Here is a 16,856-nt window from a genome sequence, read left to right on the forward strand (position 1 = left end):
TAAATACCTGCTAAATAAAATCTAATCTCAACAGTGAGGAAAATGCCCAAAAGGTGAGCCATAATCTGATGAGTTTGTGGAATTTTCTTCCTAGCTGATTATGGCAGATATTTCCAACGGTACTTGTCTTTGAAACAGAAAATAGGATATAAAAAATCTGTGACTTGTTTTTGCATTGCTGCACTCAGCAGAGAATCTAAATGCCAAAATGCTCCTAGCTGCCAGTCCTTGAAAACCAATGGTACTGTAAATCAGTGTCAGGGTATTGCATCTACTCACCATCTCTTCCATGGAGCTGTCTGCTTTGCTAAACACTGTGGAAGAATGAAGACTTGCTGTACAGCTGGTAGGAACTAAAGAATATACAGCAATATGGATGTCCATTACATTCCAACTCAAGCCTTCATATATTTGTTTAAAGACAGAACCTGAATAAATCAAATATGAGGACCAATAAGAGTTGTGGCTTTCAGTAAACTACAAAAGCACTGCCAAAATGAGCCAATGGACAATGGCCACTATAGAAACAGCTAATGAAAATTGCTATGAAAACATAGGTTATAACCTAAGCCAACTACCAACTACCTCATAGTCCTTATCCAGGCAAATCTCTTACAAAATTCAGTTTGTTTGACAAGTGTGTGGTAAATGATTACAAAACTGATTTTACAAGGAAAGTAATACCCTAAAGAGAGGAGAAAAAAAAGTGTTTAATATTACCAACCTTCTAATAGAGCTAGTCTAGAAAACATTCCTGGTCCTTCTGCAGAAAAAAAGGGTTTACAGGACTGGCAGAGTATTATGAGTCAGAAGAATTATAAATAACACATTTATTAGGCTACTTTCTGTTTCACACAGGCTGAGGRAGCAAAAAGGTAAAAGAGTTGAAGGCAATGTGTATGTGTGTTACTACACGCAAGGAACCAAACTCACACACCTAATAAGTATAAAATAAAAAGAAGAGAAGACATCACAAATCTGCATTGTAGAAGACATTGAATACGAGAGATGAAAACTAACAATATTATCAAAAGGCTACCTAAGACGGCATGTCATTCTTCAAGCAAATAGGAAGACAAATACTTTTATTTTATTTTTAGAAGATGAAACAAATCTGAAGAAAATGCACTCACTCCTATGGGGATGTTGACTCCCACTCCTTGTTTTTTGTTTATCTGTCTTTAAAATAGAACTATTTCTGCTATCTTTACTGAAACAAATGGGGGAAGGATGACCTGCTTTACATTTATTAATAGTTTCTTTTCTAAATCTAAAGAGCTGACTGCATTGCACCCAGACAGCTCCTTGGTGACTAACACAGGCAGACACATGAGTCGATTTACCCTCACCCACAGGAATATTTTCTCATTTGCTGGAATGTGACATTCTAATGTTCAAGCAAGCTCACAATCCCCAAAACACAGTCTCAAAGACAAATGTTCTTAAGAAATGAGGCTTTCAGCAACCATGTGTAGAGAGTGCTAGTACTTGACACCGGCARTCAATCTATCTAGGTGTTATGCTCTTTCTCACTAACATCTGAAAGCATGATCCAAAACCCACTGAAGTCGATGAAAAGCTTTCCAGTAATTTCAACAAGGTCTGCATCAGGTTCTGAATGGCTACAGCTATATGTGGAGATAACCTATACTGTCTCAACAAACATTTACACACTGTGTCAAAAACAGATTTAAATTCAACTACTCAGCATGGATTATTACAGAAAACATGTACCTGGAAGCAATATCTGAAACCCAGATCATTAAAGGGAAGATGAATTTAATACTGATGCCACTTTCAATGTACCAGTTTGCTGCTTAAGTTTCACTTAGACTTCAGTGCTCTGCATTTTGTTGCAGCTATAAAATTCTAATACAAACTTGGTTAAAAAAGAAGTTGCTTTCTTTTGTTTCTTTTTCTTTCATCAAAACATCATGCCAACAGACAGACCAGTGCCTCTGAAAGAAAAGAAATAAAGTTCAGATTAGATCAAAGAACAGATTTTATTTTAAACATCCCTTCCACATGGTCCTTGGGGAATAAGATAGAATACATTTGTCACTACACCAGCAAAAGGCCAATTCAAATATGTAGCCCTACCAGCTGAAAATCTGATTTCTACCTGTATGGTGAATTTGACTATGTCACAAATAGCTATGAACTCATGAGATCCTGTAAAGCTGGTGCAAATGACATGTCAATTCTAATGTTTCACCATTAGGTACAGGCCCAAAACATTACCAATACAATGAATCAGTCTGAGAAAAAAATAGGTATTTCTTTAAATTACTGAGAAATAGCTTGCTTCTCTTGAAAAAAAAAAAAATCTGTACAGTATCAAACAACAGAAACCCACTCTCAAGTTTTAAATTCATTTTGTTCTCAGTCATTTTAACAGGATTTCGTTCCTTTAACAAGAACTCTCTCTCCTTCGGTATACTCAGGAGGAGGATTCAGGTTTGGCAATCACTGTGGTCATATCCAGGTTTCAGGCAACTTCCTCTTCCTTTAGATACAGCAGCAGGCTATCCCAAACCTCACATGAGAGCAGGCAAACACACAGACATGCTTCCCCCTACTTTCAGCAAAAGCCAAACACACCTTCCTGTATTTGCCACAGAGTGTTGTTACCACATATGTGTGGATGGCAAGTGAGCCTACTAGCTGTCACCCTCATGGCCCACATAGCCAGACTTTATTGCTATAAGCAGTGGAGTAGCAGGTGTTTCTGAGAGAGGCCATCCCCAAGCTTCAGCAGCAAGAATTGCTTATCACGATGGATAAATAATCCAAATAGGACCTCCAAGGATGTTGCTATAAAATGAAAAATATGTTGTGATTCCTCAATGTTTAAACAAGAGAATACAAACTAGGAAGGTTATGGTGACATTATAGTTGTTGCTGGTGGTCCTGGTATCCTGTGTGGTATGAAGGAAAGAAGAGAATACAGAGTCATGTATATAATTAAAGGACTGCACTCCATTTAGCTTATCCAAGTGAGACTTTCATCAGAGTCTGTAGGTCTGAACCAAAATATAGTAGAAGACAGCTCTTCCACACAGCAAGCAAAGGTACAAGATTCAGAGGCTGGAAGCTGAATGCAGACCAACAGTCAAACAAACAAACAAACAAACAAAAAGCACCATTTGTTGATAGTAAGGACAGCCTAGCTAGACTTGCAGGGCACAGTGGGCGAGATACACTTCACCTCATTTCAGTTGGCTAAAAGTTGAACGTTTGCTCCAAATTAGTGTGGGTGCCCTGTATTGCCAACAGATATCCTCCAGAGGGTGATTTGCCCCTTTTTAACATCTGTCTTGTGATACAATGAACTGTTTGTTGGAGCTGCATGTCTCCATTGATTGTAAACAGAGTCCACACAACTGTGGTAGACTGGATATCTGTGATAAACAACTAGATAAGATAAATCCTATATATATATTTATACATACATATATATAAATATATATATATAATTGAGCTCAACCACATCTGATAGGCCTGAAGGTAGAATTTATTCAGGGAAGTTCTTTGGTTTGAATCTAGGAATCTAAGTTTTAGCAGTTTTCAGCAATGCAGTTCTCTCTATGATAGTGCTTCTGTTTCAGTTTCTTGTAGATGTATGATACCTTCAACTTAGTAACCCATTTAACTTCTAATTTTCTATATGACTGTACATCACTGAGTTCAGATACTCCAAACAGAAGAATAATCTTTGTCCTCACCTGTCTTCAGAGGCTTCACTGGGAGACCAGATACGACAACAGACTCTGTAGATTATTGGCATATTCAGTAAAAATGCTGTATTCATTTTTTTATATTGTTTCTTCCCATTCATTATGCCATTAGCACTCATGGAGATTTTCTGTGAATAAGAATAACTAATCGTAATCATGACCATTTATTCTTCTTAAATGAGCTCACTACAATCAAACTATCTATTTCTTACAAATTAAAATTGATAACAATTTTTGCATAAACCAGATTGTCTTAGATCAATGCAAGAAAAAAAGATCAAACTCTTTTTGGAAGAAAATATCTGAAGTATAAAGCAATACGTGCATGATGTCACTCCCCTATTTATGAGGATGAGGTAATTCTTCTAGACCATTCATGATTTCTTCTCTTTAAAACAGGGATCATCCTTTTATAATTCCCAAGTGAGCAAGCTTTAGTGGAAAGGTGTCATGYGCAGCAGTGCTATGTGACTCCTGCTTTCAAGCCACTATTTAATTCATGACTTTGCTATTACTCTTGTATACTTGCATTTCTTCAAAGCAATCCATTTCATTAATAATAGAAAAATCTTTGTCCTTAATACACTTTATTTTTATACAGCAAAGTTCCCATGGTTGACATTTCTCTTATATCCTTTATGCAGCTGTTTCTATTTACAAATTTTAAGTCACTGAAGTCTAAGCATACAGCGCATGCTGAAAGATTCAAAAGAATATCGTCAGTTTAAACTGATATTGCAAGAAGACAAGCAGAACTATTTGCTTCAGAGTGGCTGGAGTAAGCGTCTTATAATCAGTGTCCAGGTTTTGTTCATCCCATACGCTACATCAGAATACCCACCCTTCTCACACACCTTACTTAAGTAATTTCTTTGACTGCATGCTCTCTGAAGCAAAGATCAAATATTGTTATCATGTTTATCTAGAAAATGTAGGAATACAGACAGTAATATACGTGGATGAGAGATAAGAGAAGATTGTTACAAAGTGTAAAAGGAGCAGCAACTGCATAAACAGAATTTGATCGGTACTGTGGTTGCCATATCCATGCTGGACAGCAGATGTTTGCATAGCAAGTAATTCTCCAAAAGGGTGTTGAACCACCTTCAAATGACTGAGAAAGAGTTATTAGTTTTATCTTGAATTGTGAGAGAACTGAGGTCAATCTGCATTGTACGAGGTATTGCACAAGCACAGCAGAGAGAGTCTTCTTCCACCCAGAAGAATCTCAGTCCAAATAATCAATAGATGGAAGAAGAATCAGAGGCTTGAAGAATTCAAAGAGTACCAATAAGATGAAGTGACTGAGTGAAGGTCACAAAGCAGATAAGCAAGAACACACTTAGGTCTCCTGTCTACAGAGTTAACGACCTTTCATTAACCACATGACTTCATTCGACTTCAAATAACAGTGCTGCATTGTACTCCTTTTACATTGACTGCTGTGTACAGAAGACAAGACAAAAAGGAAGGCAGTGAAGAAGCACGCCTTTAGGTACAATGCATCGCAGATGCTACAACATGAAAAGTTGTGAAAAAGCAAGCAAGCAAACAATATACAGGGCATCAGCTCCAATAACACAGGGGAAAATCTTCTTGGTCCTTTTGCTAGTGCAATCTCTTCAAAGCAAATGGTATCTTCAAGTATAGGACTGTCCTAATCTTTATCCTCCTCCAGCCAATGTTCTCAGTTATAAGCATCCATTTCTCTCAGATCTACCATGATCCTTATATAGCATATAAACACTGGGCATTTTTAAATTGAGGATCTAAYGTTCTGTGATGGGACTAATTTATTACCTTGAATTTTAGGCATATATAAGAATGCACACATTTTTTCCACATAGGTGCACTTATTTTTCCTGTATTGTCTCATTCTGAGTGGCTTTTTGAAAAACTAAAAATGAAAATAGAACAAGCAATATTAATAAGAACAGGGATCTAAGTCTTTGATGTATTCTAAATAATAATTTATTACATCAGCCTTTCTATCTTACATGAGATCCCTTTAACTCTCAGAAGAGCACTACTATCTATATCTGAATATACTACTGATGCAAAATACCATGTTTGCAAAAAGGAGAATAACAAAAGCACCTGCTATTGTCCTTTTCTCACATAGCCTGGGGACATATCTAATTGCTTTACTGTTTTCACCTGTTCTTTGGTTGGAGGAAAGAAATCTTATTTGCTGTGTTAATACCACTTTATGGACTCTAAACACATGAGCTATTGCCCAGGAGATGCTAATGATTACTTATGTCATGCATTATAAGAGCTTGAAGGTATGACTTAGTAAAATATGTCAAATCCGAACTAAAGTTCCAAGTGATCTGATATTAGTTGGTGAATAGCTGGAAGGAGTCACATGCAATTTCAGATGGCTGTCCAAATCTGACTGGATAGGTGATATAATTTATACTACACACAGTGAGGCATAAACATTTCTCAGGCAGAATATTCATGAACTATAGTCTCTTCTTTGACAATCCTTAATTTCTCAGGGTTTTGAATGAATGCAGCAAAACTTCTTCCTGTCTGGGACAAAGAGAGAGGCATCACCACTGAAGTACTAAAGAATTAAGGGGGTTTCATGCCAAGTTATGTGATGCTACAGAAAGATCAGCTTCATATCTCTGCTCACATCTCTACCCAACTGTAATTGACTACAGTCAAGACATTCTCTCAGTCATATTCAGATACTCCGCAAGTCCATGTTTTCTATAAAATCCAACATATCTGCTTAAGTGTCCATTCATTCGGTAAAATATAAAACTAGGCCCTAACTACTGAAAAGTCAGTGAGATTAAACACAGTCATCTGTCATTGCAATGAATGGATCTGCATATCTAGTTATGATCAACAGAAAGATCTAGAAAATAAAAGATATAGTTGAAGGAAAAACATTAATTCACAGTCAGGTACAGAGCCCTTAAATAACTAAATACAAAAATAGCAAAATTTCTGGATTATTTAATACAAAAGTGTAAACAATAACTCTGAACACAAGTGGCAGGAAGAACTTTATTTTCTTTGTTCTTCCTTTTTCTTTTCTCAGTTCCAAAAAGCTAATTAAATTGAGATATAGTCCTTCAAGCCTTAAGCTATACCTTGTTAGTGGTAACAAAAACATCTCAGTTCAGTAACTAATTCAAAAAAAAGTCAAAACAAAAAATAAAATATAGCCAGATAAATGTTAATCACGTTATAAGTCTTGACCTGCCAATAGCAAGAAAAGGAACAATTAACCAAGCTTAAGGAAAAAAAGTCTACCCAGGAATTATTTTGTTTATGCAGATCAGGTATATTTGGTCTCACTAATGAAGTAGCTTTATAAGGAAGGCTAAATATGGATGCTTTAATTTATATTGATATAAAATCTCTTCAATCAATTCATATAAGGCACTTCACATTGCACTAACCACATTTTTGCATTTAATAAAATGTAAAAACAATGTTCCTTTGGATCAAAATAAAAGTGGACTCCATTAGTTTCAGGGAGCTATCCCAGAGCCGAATTTTACCCAGTATAATTAAATTCTATGCAAGCTATTGTTTATCTTCTCTCTGAATGCCATGCATAGAGATTCAAACATGCTTTCATTGTGCAGCAGCTGTATCAGTTCTTTGTCCAAGCTTTTATGGCTTCTTTTGGTCTACTGTTTCTCCATTTCAGACTTGTAAGTAGAAGCATAAATGAAGAAGAAAACTGAGTTCAATGTTCATAAATGAGTCTCACCCACAAACAAAGAAGCTGCTTTATTTAACTYTGTGGACTGTTTCTCTAATCAGTTCTGGTGGACACATACATCTCTGAAAATTGCTTCCAATCTTTCAATAGAGGTATCGTCTCATTGTTAAGTAGCTTAGTGATCCCTTAAGTGATCCAAGCAGTTTCCAGTTGCAAGAAAACAGCAGCAAGATTAACAGTTGAATAAATTACACAATGAAAAAAAAAAGCCAGTAGGAAATATTTAGTCCTTCCCTTTGACAATCCAGCAGATTGTGAAGTGTGTAAGAACACACAGACTATGATGTTAAATCCTTGTGTTAAGTGATACAGTAGTACATCTGAAGTGGAGAAAGCAAGATTTGAATCAGTGCATACCCCTTTCCTATGAATGGAGATCTCATACCTTGTTTGTTTCATAATGAAATGGAGTTATCATTTCAGTGTTTAATGCAATGTACCACTGGGTCTCTTGTCTTCAGGAAAATAAGGTTGGATGGCAAATTATATATAGAGAGAGGACTCAGTCTGCATTACTTATTTAATTATATTAGGCCTCTATAAAAAGAGACAGCTAAAACACTAAAAACACTAAAAGAGAAGAAAGAGAAGGGACACTGGAAGAAATGAAAAGAACCATTCTTCCTGTCTTTACCAGTACCTATTAGTATTTCTGCTATGGTAGTGCTAGCTAAATGTATTTTTGCCAGAAATTACCCTACTTGGTTTAATCAACAGGTTTCTTGGCTTTGTTATTTAAGATTACTTTATTATTGCTAGAGACAACAGATTTCCCCTTGTCAAGTCATTGGACAGAAAGTGCCAATTTCGTCACTGCTGTAACTCCTATAAGTCAAATAAGAAAACTGAATGAAATGAACAAAAATCTACAATAACTCATAAAATATGATGCTTTGCTTCAAAATTTTATCTTTTTTCCTCTAGAGATGGCAAGGGCATGAATGTGAAACAGGCAGAGAAAGACTAATGTAGATAACTCACATGGTAAGCAAACCACAGAAACAGTAACGTGATGGAAATCACATTCTGAGACAGACCCTAATGACTCAGATATTCTGAATTACTTTTCAAAAGGAAGTGGTTATTTCTGTTTGGGGGAAAGGATCTCAACTGCCACATGATGCTTCTTGACTGTATTTACACACAGGGCCTTAGAAGTCAGTTAGTATTGTTAAAAATGCACAAAATATCTTATAGATTTCTCAAAATTGCCATCATAGGCGTGGGAGAAGAACAGAATCCTACAGTCAGGTCAGACTGGCAGGATCTTTTTCACCTTTTCCTTTCAGCAGAGGGACTTGCTAGAGCACTTAAGGACAAAAGACAGAACTGCCTAAGGATCAGAATGGAAGCGACATGTACAGTGCCAACAGACATGAACTGTTGTATTCGACCTAGAGTTAAGACGCACTGCTAACTACTGTTTTTGTTAACCCTCAGCAGTTGCATCAAACAGGAACTGGACATAACTGAGGATGTGAACCCTCTCCTCATCCATGCAGTTATCTTGCTGCTTCCTTCCCAAATCCTCCTAACTCTAACCTTAACCCTAACCTTAGTTTCCAGCAAATAGGTACATATTCCCTTTCTTACCTGGCATTAGCACTTAATGTAAAGATGAGAAAGCTCTAACTTCAGAGAAAGTGTTAGGCTCCAATGATTACAAACAATTCTTACTCCAAACAAATATGGATCTATTTAAATAGAAGCAGGATCAATGGAAATGGATCAGAGTTTATCTTTTTCAGTGGGGCATCCAAAATCTTGTGATTTTCAGGGTTACAAACGTCCTAGAGTTCACACTGCATAGCTTACATATGGATCAAAGACTTGTCTCTCATCTCTCTTGTACATAGTTTTGGAGAATGAAAGTCATGCATTCATTCCCCGTAATTTAGAGATGAACTGGACTCTGAAGGAAGACCATAATAAACTAATGTATTATTACATGACTTTGTAAGATACAAGAGTCTTGCTTTAACCTCAAAGTCAGATGTCAAAGCAGATGTTTGTTACTGGTCCTGTGAGACTGCATTTTTCTGTACTGACTTCTCACAAGAACAGGGTTAATTCAGCACTTGTACACTCTCAAGTCACATGAACGCATGTGATAAAGGAATCTAATACTGGATATGCTAATATTGCACTTTTTGCACACTACTGTAGATGGAAAAACATAAAAAAAGATGTACTGCCATTCATCTCTTCATATTGCACATGAAAAATACAGCAAGAGTACAATAAGGTTGTTAAACTAAGTGCTCAAGAGTCAGAAAAATGTCAGAGTTAAGGTTCCTGGTCCGAACTTTTTTTTTTAAATGCAGATATACTATGAGGCAACCTTTACCATACATGACATCATACTGACCTCCTCTCCCATCCAGATCTCGACTTCTTTCCATGAATAGGATGGACAGTGCTGACTACAAGCAGCTGTTGATAACATTTTTCCCCCCCCACTGTTTCCTACATTGCTTACTATATTACTTACCATTTACACCCTGCTGTAAAGGCTGCTACTGATATCACTAGCAGGTTTTCAGTGGTACTAGCACTATAAGAACTGAGTACTTCCCACACATTAACTAACTGGTTCTTACAACTATGCCATGAGACAAGGAAATGATATTATTTCCATCTTACTTATGGGGAGCTGAGGTATTCAGATGGAAGTCACAACTGTCCATGCATACTACATCTCCAGTTTGAAATGTCTACACCTGGTTTTCCAAAATATTCAGCAACATATATATAGGTTTTTACAGGTGAAACTGTACGGCCGACTTCAACTGCATTTGGAAGTGTTCAGCACTTCTGCAGATCAAGCCTGGGTCCTATTTTGTACATCACAAGCCACGATACATGCAGCTGAGAGGTAGATGCCTGAAGTTGAACACTACAGTCTTTATAACAAAGACAGAAACAGAAACCTTCTTTAGAAAAGCTTTCAACTGTCTTCACTATGAAACTCTCCTTTCCATTCTTCCTGTTTCTCACCTCATTCACTACACCTTTCTCAGCATTGCAAAGTATAAAACAGGATCTTACGCATACCAAATGATGTCACTACAGTTTGATCCACTCCCAGAGTACTGTCTATCCTGCATACTACCAGATAGGTAAATATTTTTTTTTTTCCTAATAACACACTTTCTATTGCAACCCCTTTCTCTTTATGACTGACCTTTCTTATCCACCTTCTTTTCAGCTCAAGAAAACCAGAAATTTACCTAATCATAATTAATGTTGTGGCATACTGAGAGATTAGGCAGATTTATACTTACTAATAGCAAATCAGATAGCATAACATACTGATTTCATCCCAGACTGCATTTTATATTGTGACTAATCTAGATGCAGTATCGCATAGATTATTATCAGAATCTTTTTTCTTCCCTTAATTGTTCTTGTGCTTTACTATTTTTAATTTATTTTACAGAGACAGAAATATTCTGACAGGCCAGCTGCCAGCATAGTGGTCTTTCGAGAGCACAAAGTATCTTGCATCACTTGACATATGGTTCTCATGAAGGCCATATAGTTTATCGAAATGCAGTTATGGGATGCTCACTGAACCTCTCTACTGTAAAACAGACAAGAAACATTAAAAAAAAATCTTTTAATCTTCGAGAACTTAGAGAAATAAATTGTACTAGGCAATGAAAACAACACTTTTCCTAGCACTGATATTTGTTTCTTTAAAGTTTATTTTTGGTAAATATGCATATGTAAACATACACACATACCTGACAAATTGTAATCATATAGTCATAACTATGAAATAGAGTGTACCCAAGAACAATTTAATACAGGATTTTAAAGGACTTAAGGATCTTAGCAGTGGTTAGAAAAATTAAAAACCRTTTGGCACACTATTTGAGTCCTCAGTGAATTGTCAAACATGCTAGTTCACTAACAGATTGAATGCATGCTATTGGGACATAAGGAAGTTTAAATTAGCACTAGCATCTCTTTCCCCTGTAAGTACTCTAATCGATGAGACAGTAAGAAAGAACAGAAATTATTCAGTCTGACTTACTGTCACAAGAAATCTTGCTTATAACTTCACATTCCTGACTTGTCAGCAACTGATACCATGGCACATAGCTAACAGAATTCACAGAAGAAATATTTGTTAATTATTTTCTTTCACACAGGACTGTTCCATTGCTTATACTTACATATCTATATAATAAACAAAATATATATTCTAGTTCTAAATACTTTATCTTGATGCTTGTCTAGAATATTTACTTGCAATGCACACAAAACCCAGATGGAAGGGGAAATTGAAGTTCAAACAATTATGACATTCTGATGTCTGCAAGTATAGGAATCCCTGTTTGATTAGCTCATGGGTCCTCCCACATGCAGTGTGGAACATACAGAGAAGGAAAGAATTATTTGAAAAAGAGACCCAAGATTTCTCAGTTTTCTCTTATCTCACAGGACTATGTAATACAGAGACTACACAGTAATCTACACATGCATCAATACTTAGAAGCTATCACTCACCTTATCACTCAGGACATTTCTTCTGCCATATCTTGCAATACCACATTTTGTGTGTGCACGCGTGCGCACATTACATATATATAAAAAAATGAAATGTAAAATATATATCATAGATAACTAATAAAGAAAGCACACTGATTAAAATCACATTGGAGCATTTTGCTCCATCTTGTAAAATCTGCTAGTAAAATTTGGAACAAGGAAACATTTTCAGTGAACAATTATGCATGTACAGTGTAGAACGCAAGAACTTGTAGACTTGGTCTTGTAAACAGAAGAAACATAACCTTTTGAAATGCTGTTATGGTGGTTTGCTTTTCATCTTCTTGTGAGTCTTCCCTTTGGGCTTCACCTCCCAAAATGGCTAGAGAAGGAGGTTTTCTTCATTTTCCACTAGAAGTATTAGGTCTTGTCTTGCTGTGGTTAAAAGCTAGGCACGTTTTACTCTCTGAATGGCTAGATTTCCTCTCTTGTGAGGGAACTAATATTTCAATCTTGTATTGTAAAGTAAAACTCAAGGTTAAAACACATGCTTAGGAAAAAAAAAAGTTATCTGCATCATAAAGAGCTGAAGGAGGGAAGAGGGGACACTTTTTTCCCCTCCCTTTACTTTCAAGGGCAAAAAGATAGGCCAAACCAAACTCATTAAACACAAAGAGTGGAAAGAAAAATCACCATCTTGTTTGATTAACAATAGAAGTGTTTTTTTAAGAAGGATGTGTATGAATGTACCTTTCCCTTTTCTATAGTACACGCTTTTAAAGGACCAACTATCAAAAATAATGAACAATGTGAACAACATGAGACAGGGGGAGAAAAAAAAAAAAAAAAAACCTTTTAGCGTGCCATGAATACAGAGACCGCAAATTATCTCATCAGTTAGGGCACAGCGGCATTCTGATGAAAGACAAATAAAAAAAATTAGTGAGGCTTTCAATGAAAAATAACGCTTTTGTTCAGTGGTATAATAGTTGATAAATGAAGGCTACATATAACATTACCAAGACATGGAGCTTTTACTGAGAATTATAAGGCTGATTTAAGAGGATTCCCAAATAAATGGATGAGCTAATACACTAACTTCAATGACAGATTCCTCTAAATCTATAGATGGACCTTGTGGGATAATGTTCTGTCAGACAAATATCAAAACGTCAATAGACAAAAAAAAATCTTAAAACAAATACCATTATATAGGCCTCTAACATTTTTCAGTATCAGTCAACCTATCAAGTTTCCTGTGCCTCGTCTGTTCTATACCTATATACATACTTGGACATAGGAAGGATTCTTCTGGATTGGAATTTTGAGCAGTATCATAAAGAATTCCTTTTTTAATAAATAATAATGTATTCTACTTCAAAATATTGTAACTATTTGTGGCAAGTGCACTTGCTTTATTTATTTATATCTTAGAGTCTGATTCTCCAAGATTATGGATGCTGCTTTCCCCAGCAACAAAAGACTTTGAGACATAGCATTATGCACAAGTACTCCCTCAATTAAAGTTACACACACATTAAAGTCCTTTTCTAAATCAGAGTTCACAGAAATCCCCATTGTCTTGACAATAAATGTATGGCTACACAAGGAAATGCAGTCAGTGAGGTAGCCCTTAAATCAAAAGCAATATAGTTATATGAGCATGATGTTCCATTTAAGCTAAGTGGCTACCAGGATTTGAGCTTGCATCTTCACACAGCGATGAGCTGTACCACACAGACATAAACAGATTGTTCAGAGCTAACTCAGCTGTCTCTATATAGCATCTCTACTTCGCATGGGAGCTAGTTTCCTCACTAAAGTTTCATTTGTACTAAAATTTCAAATACTCTACAGCCAAGAAAGAGGGAGCTATATTGACAGCTATCCATAGTACAGGCAAGATCTAAAGGGAGAGACAGACACAGAAAGCTCCTCCTCCTTGCGTTGGTGTAGCCAGATTTCCTTGAGAGAGCATGTTTAAACATACATTTCAGATGTCTGTTTTAATGTATATTAAGTAATTTCAGCAACAAGAATAAGTCATTAAAAAGTGTTCCCACTTTCTGTACTGATTAAACTTGATTTTTTTTTTTATAAAACCGGTTAATTTTTTAAATGCCAAAACCAGAAAGTTATTTTAAAGTTACTTAGGCAAAAAACTATAAAATCCATTTTTTTGTGCTACTAGAAGTATGCAGATTAAAAGCAGTTTATGTGGTCTCCTTCTCAGTTTTCTCTTTTTTATGTAGTTTCTCCTCCTCTGTGTTTAAAACGTACTCATTGCTTATTCTGTCCAGTTCTCTCTCAGCTAACCTGGAAATCCAGGATGCTGAATACTTTATTTTTGTAGGTTACTTTTAGCATTCCTGGCATCATTATGTAAAATATCTAATGAATGGGTGCTTAATTCCATTCTTCTGAACTGGATAGTAAGCCTTAAAAGGAGTTGAGTATTTTTCAAAGCAATTTCTGAGAAACTCCAGGACCCTTGGGTTTCTTTCCTCTTCTGATATATCTAAAAGCGTTATTATTCAAGTCTTCTCACTCATATTGATTTTATGGGATCCAACATGTCCTTAAATGTACATTTGGGTAGACATTAGTATCCTGTTTCGGTGCACAGGATTTGAGCGTTTCCACATAAGTTAAGCTCTGCACTTCTTGTTGAATGAATTACCCACCCAGACCAACAAATTTTAGGACAAGCCCTTTGGGGTTTTTTGTAGTTCAGATACACCTCTATTCAGTAAATGAAGGATATAGTATCAGGGTAGAACAGTTAGTAGTGTTAGGACAAAACAGAGGAGTGCAAAATGAGTGCAAACATGCATAGGCTTCACTGGCTTTTCTTGATGCTCCTTTGGAGCAGAGGGCAACATATCCTCTGTGTCTTAATAAGCAGAAGTCTCCTCTGGTGGCAAATGGAAGAACTCCAACAGCAGGGAGAAACACTCAAGCAGTACAGGACATCCCAGTCATCAAGTGTTTGATTAAATCTAGACAGTTCTTCCTTATGTTCCAAGAACATTGTCAGATTAATTAGATCACATAAGGTGTCCAGACTGTCAGATAATAAAGAAAATGTAAAAGTCTACAAATAAAGACAAGGTATTCCCTCATCCTTCAGTATATTCTAAGTCATTCCTTGCAAAATGTTTAAATCATAGTGGATATATGATATGCTAATACCTCAGTTATGGACACTATACACATATAGGTGCCTGCTCACGCAGAATCTAATTTTTAGAAGGAAAGACTCTGATACAGTAGCTAACACTGAGCATTTGTATTTTTTTGTTGTTGTTTAAGAAAGTATTCCAGGCTGTTCCTCACAACCTCACTCTTCTCACAATCCTCTATACTTTTGTTTCTATGTAAATTTAAGGCAATTTGACATCCATGCAGAAATATTCATGGCATGCTGCCACATAGCTTGTATTCTTTGAATGAGACACACACTGATCATCCTCTCTAAAAAAATCACCTATACAATTATATATGCAGAGGATGTGAACAATTGGGTGACATACATTCACTGTAACTGAGACAAATTATACGTGGAATTCACTGTAGCAGACAGCAAAACATATAGTGGATACTATGCGTAAATTATACCTCATTTGAATATACATTTTTGTGACCAGCTTATTACAGAGTGGGACTATAATACCTATTTCCTAAAAATATATAGAAGTTTTGACATTTTGCTTCATTTTGAATCATAATGAAAATTTGGCTTTTCTAATTCGCTAGGGAAAAAAAAATTCAAGAACGAGTCTGGGACTGATCAAAACATTTCATTCCAACAAAATATTTCATTAAGCATTTTAACATATTATATGCTGCTATGCAATAGAAAAATCAAAACAAGAGCAATTGCTTCAAATGAATACACACATTTCTTTCCAAAAGAATCTGAATCTTCTGCAGTCAAATCCAGTATGAGTCAGTATCTATCCTAGGTTAGAGAGTATAAATACATGAAAGTGCTCCTGAAACCTTTCTGAATGGTTCAGTATTGACAGTTTTGCTTAATTCTGATGTTCCATTGAAATGACTCTTTAAATTAAATTGGTATGTACTGGAACACTGAAATCAGACTTTGTTCCTTATCATTTTGTTTAAATAGGTGTTAAGGACCTACCTTCAGATGTCTAGCCTCTAAAAATCTAAGGAGGGATACATAGTCATCTTAACCTTCCATTTCTACAAGTGGAGTGAAATATACATTCTAGAAATAGATTCTAAACTAGAAAGATATTCTAAAAAGACTGTCTAAGCACTTTCATTATGCAATTTTCTTAACCTACTTCAGGCAGTGTAGAAACTTGTTTAAAAGGAAACTTCTACAGGCAAATTCCACATCAAGTATACGATTTGTATGAGCTATTTTCTTGTAGCAGATTTGGTATTATCCTCTATGAGTCTCTTAGCCATATTACCATGAGTCTTATCTTTTGATACTGAAAGGTATATATGTGAAATGTGATGACATTCAAAACTGACAGAATTGGATAGGGTGCTATTGCATACTCTTCACTGTTTTGTCTCTGTGTAAATAAGCTATTGGTTCTATCAGTGAAAAAAGTAAGCAGTATTTAAAAAAATAAAACTAAAATTTGAGAATTCCAAATAACTTTTATAAGTGATTACGCTACTGTTAATTTTGTATTACTTTATATTTAAATGTCTTAAATTCCAGTTTGCTGTGTATTAACATCTGAGAAATACTATGCATAGAATAAGAATCATCTTATTTTTGATCATTAACTCATTTACACAACAAATTCTAAATTAGAGGGACCAAATGATCCTTCTATAATAAAGATAACTCTAAGAATGCATGATAGCTCTTTTTCAGCATCCTT

The 16,856-nt window shown here is 35.7% G+C and overlaps 1 long non-coding RNA gene across 5 annotated transcripts in view; it reads right to left on the minus strand.

Moving 5' to 3' along the window:
• LOC112966891 overlaps positions 1 to 16,856 on the minus strand; it is a 120,218-nt gene that overhangs the window by 89,359 nt on the left and 14,003 nt on the right. For 3 of the 5 annotated variants that reach the window (XR_003253781.1, XR_003253780.1, XR_003253775.1), the window contains 3 exons: positions 3,726 to 3,865; positions 1,735 to 1,958; positions 280 to 428 (listed from right to left, as the gene is read on the minus strand). This is a non-coding gene — a long non-coding RNA (uncharacterized LOC112966891). Of the gene's footprint in view, positions 1 to 279; positions 429 to 1,072; positions 1,959 to 3,725; positions 3,866 to 5,537; positions 6,276 to 16,856 lie in introns of those variants that run through there. The other 2 variants (XR_003253778.1, XR_003253774.1) reach the window with 2 other exon arrangements.

This window comes from Apteryx rowi, unplaced genomic scaffold (assembly GCF_003343035.1).
Source record: "Apteryx rowi isolate R43461 unplaced genomic scaffold, aptRow1 scaffold_104, whole genome shotgun sequence".
Taxonomy (NCBI): domain Eukaryota; kingdom Metazoa; phylum Chordata; class Aves; order Apterygiformes; family Apterygidae; genus Apteryx; species Apteryx rowi.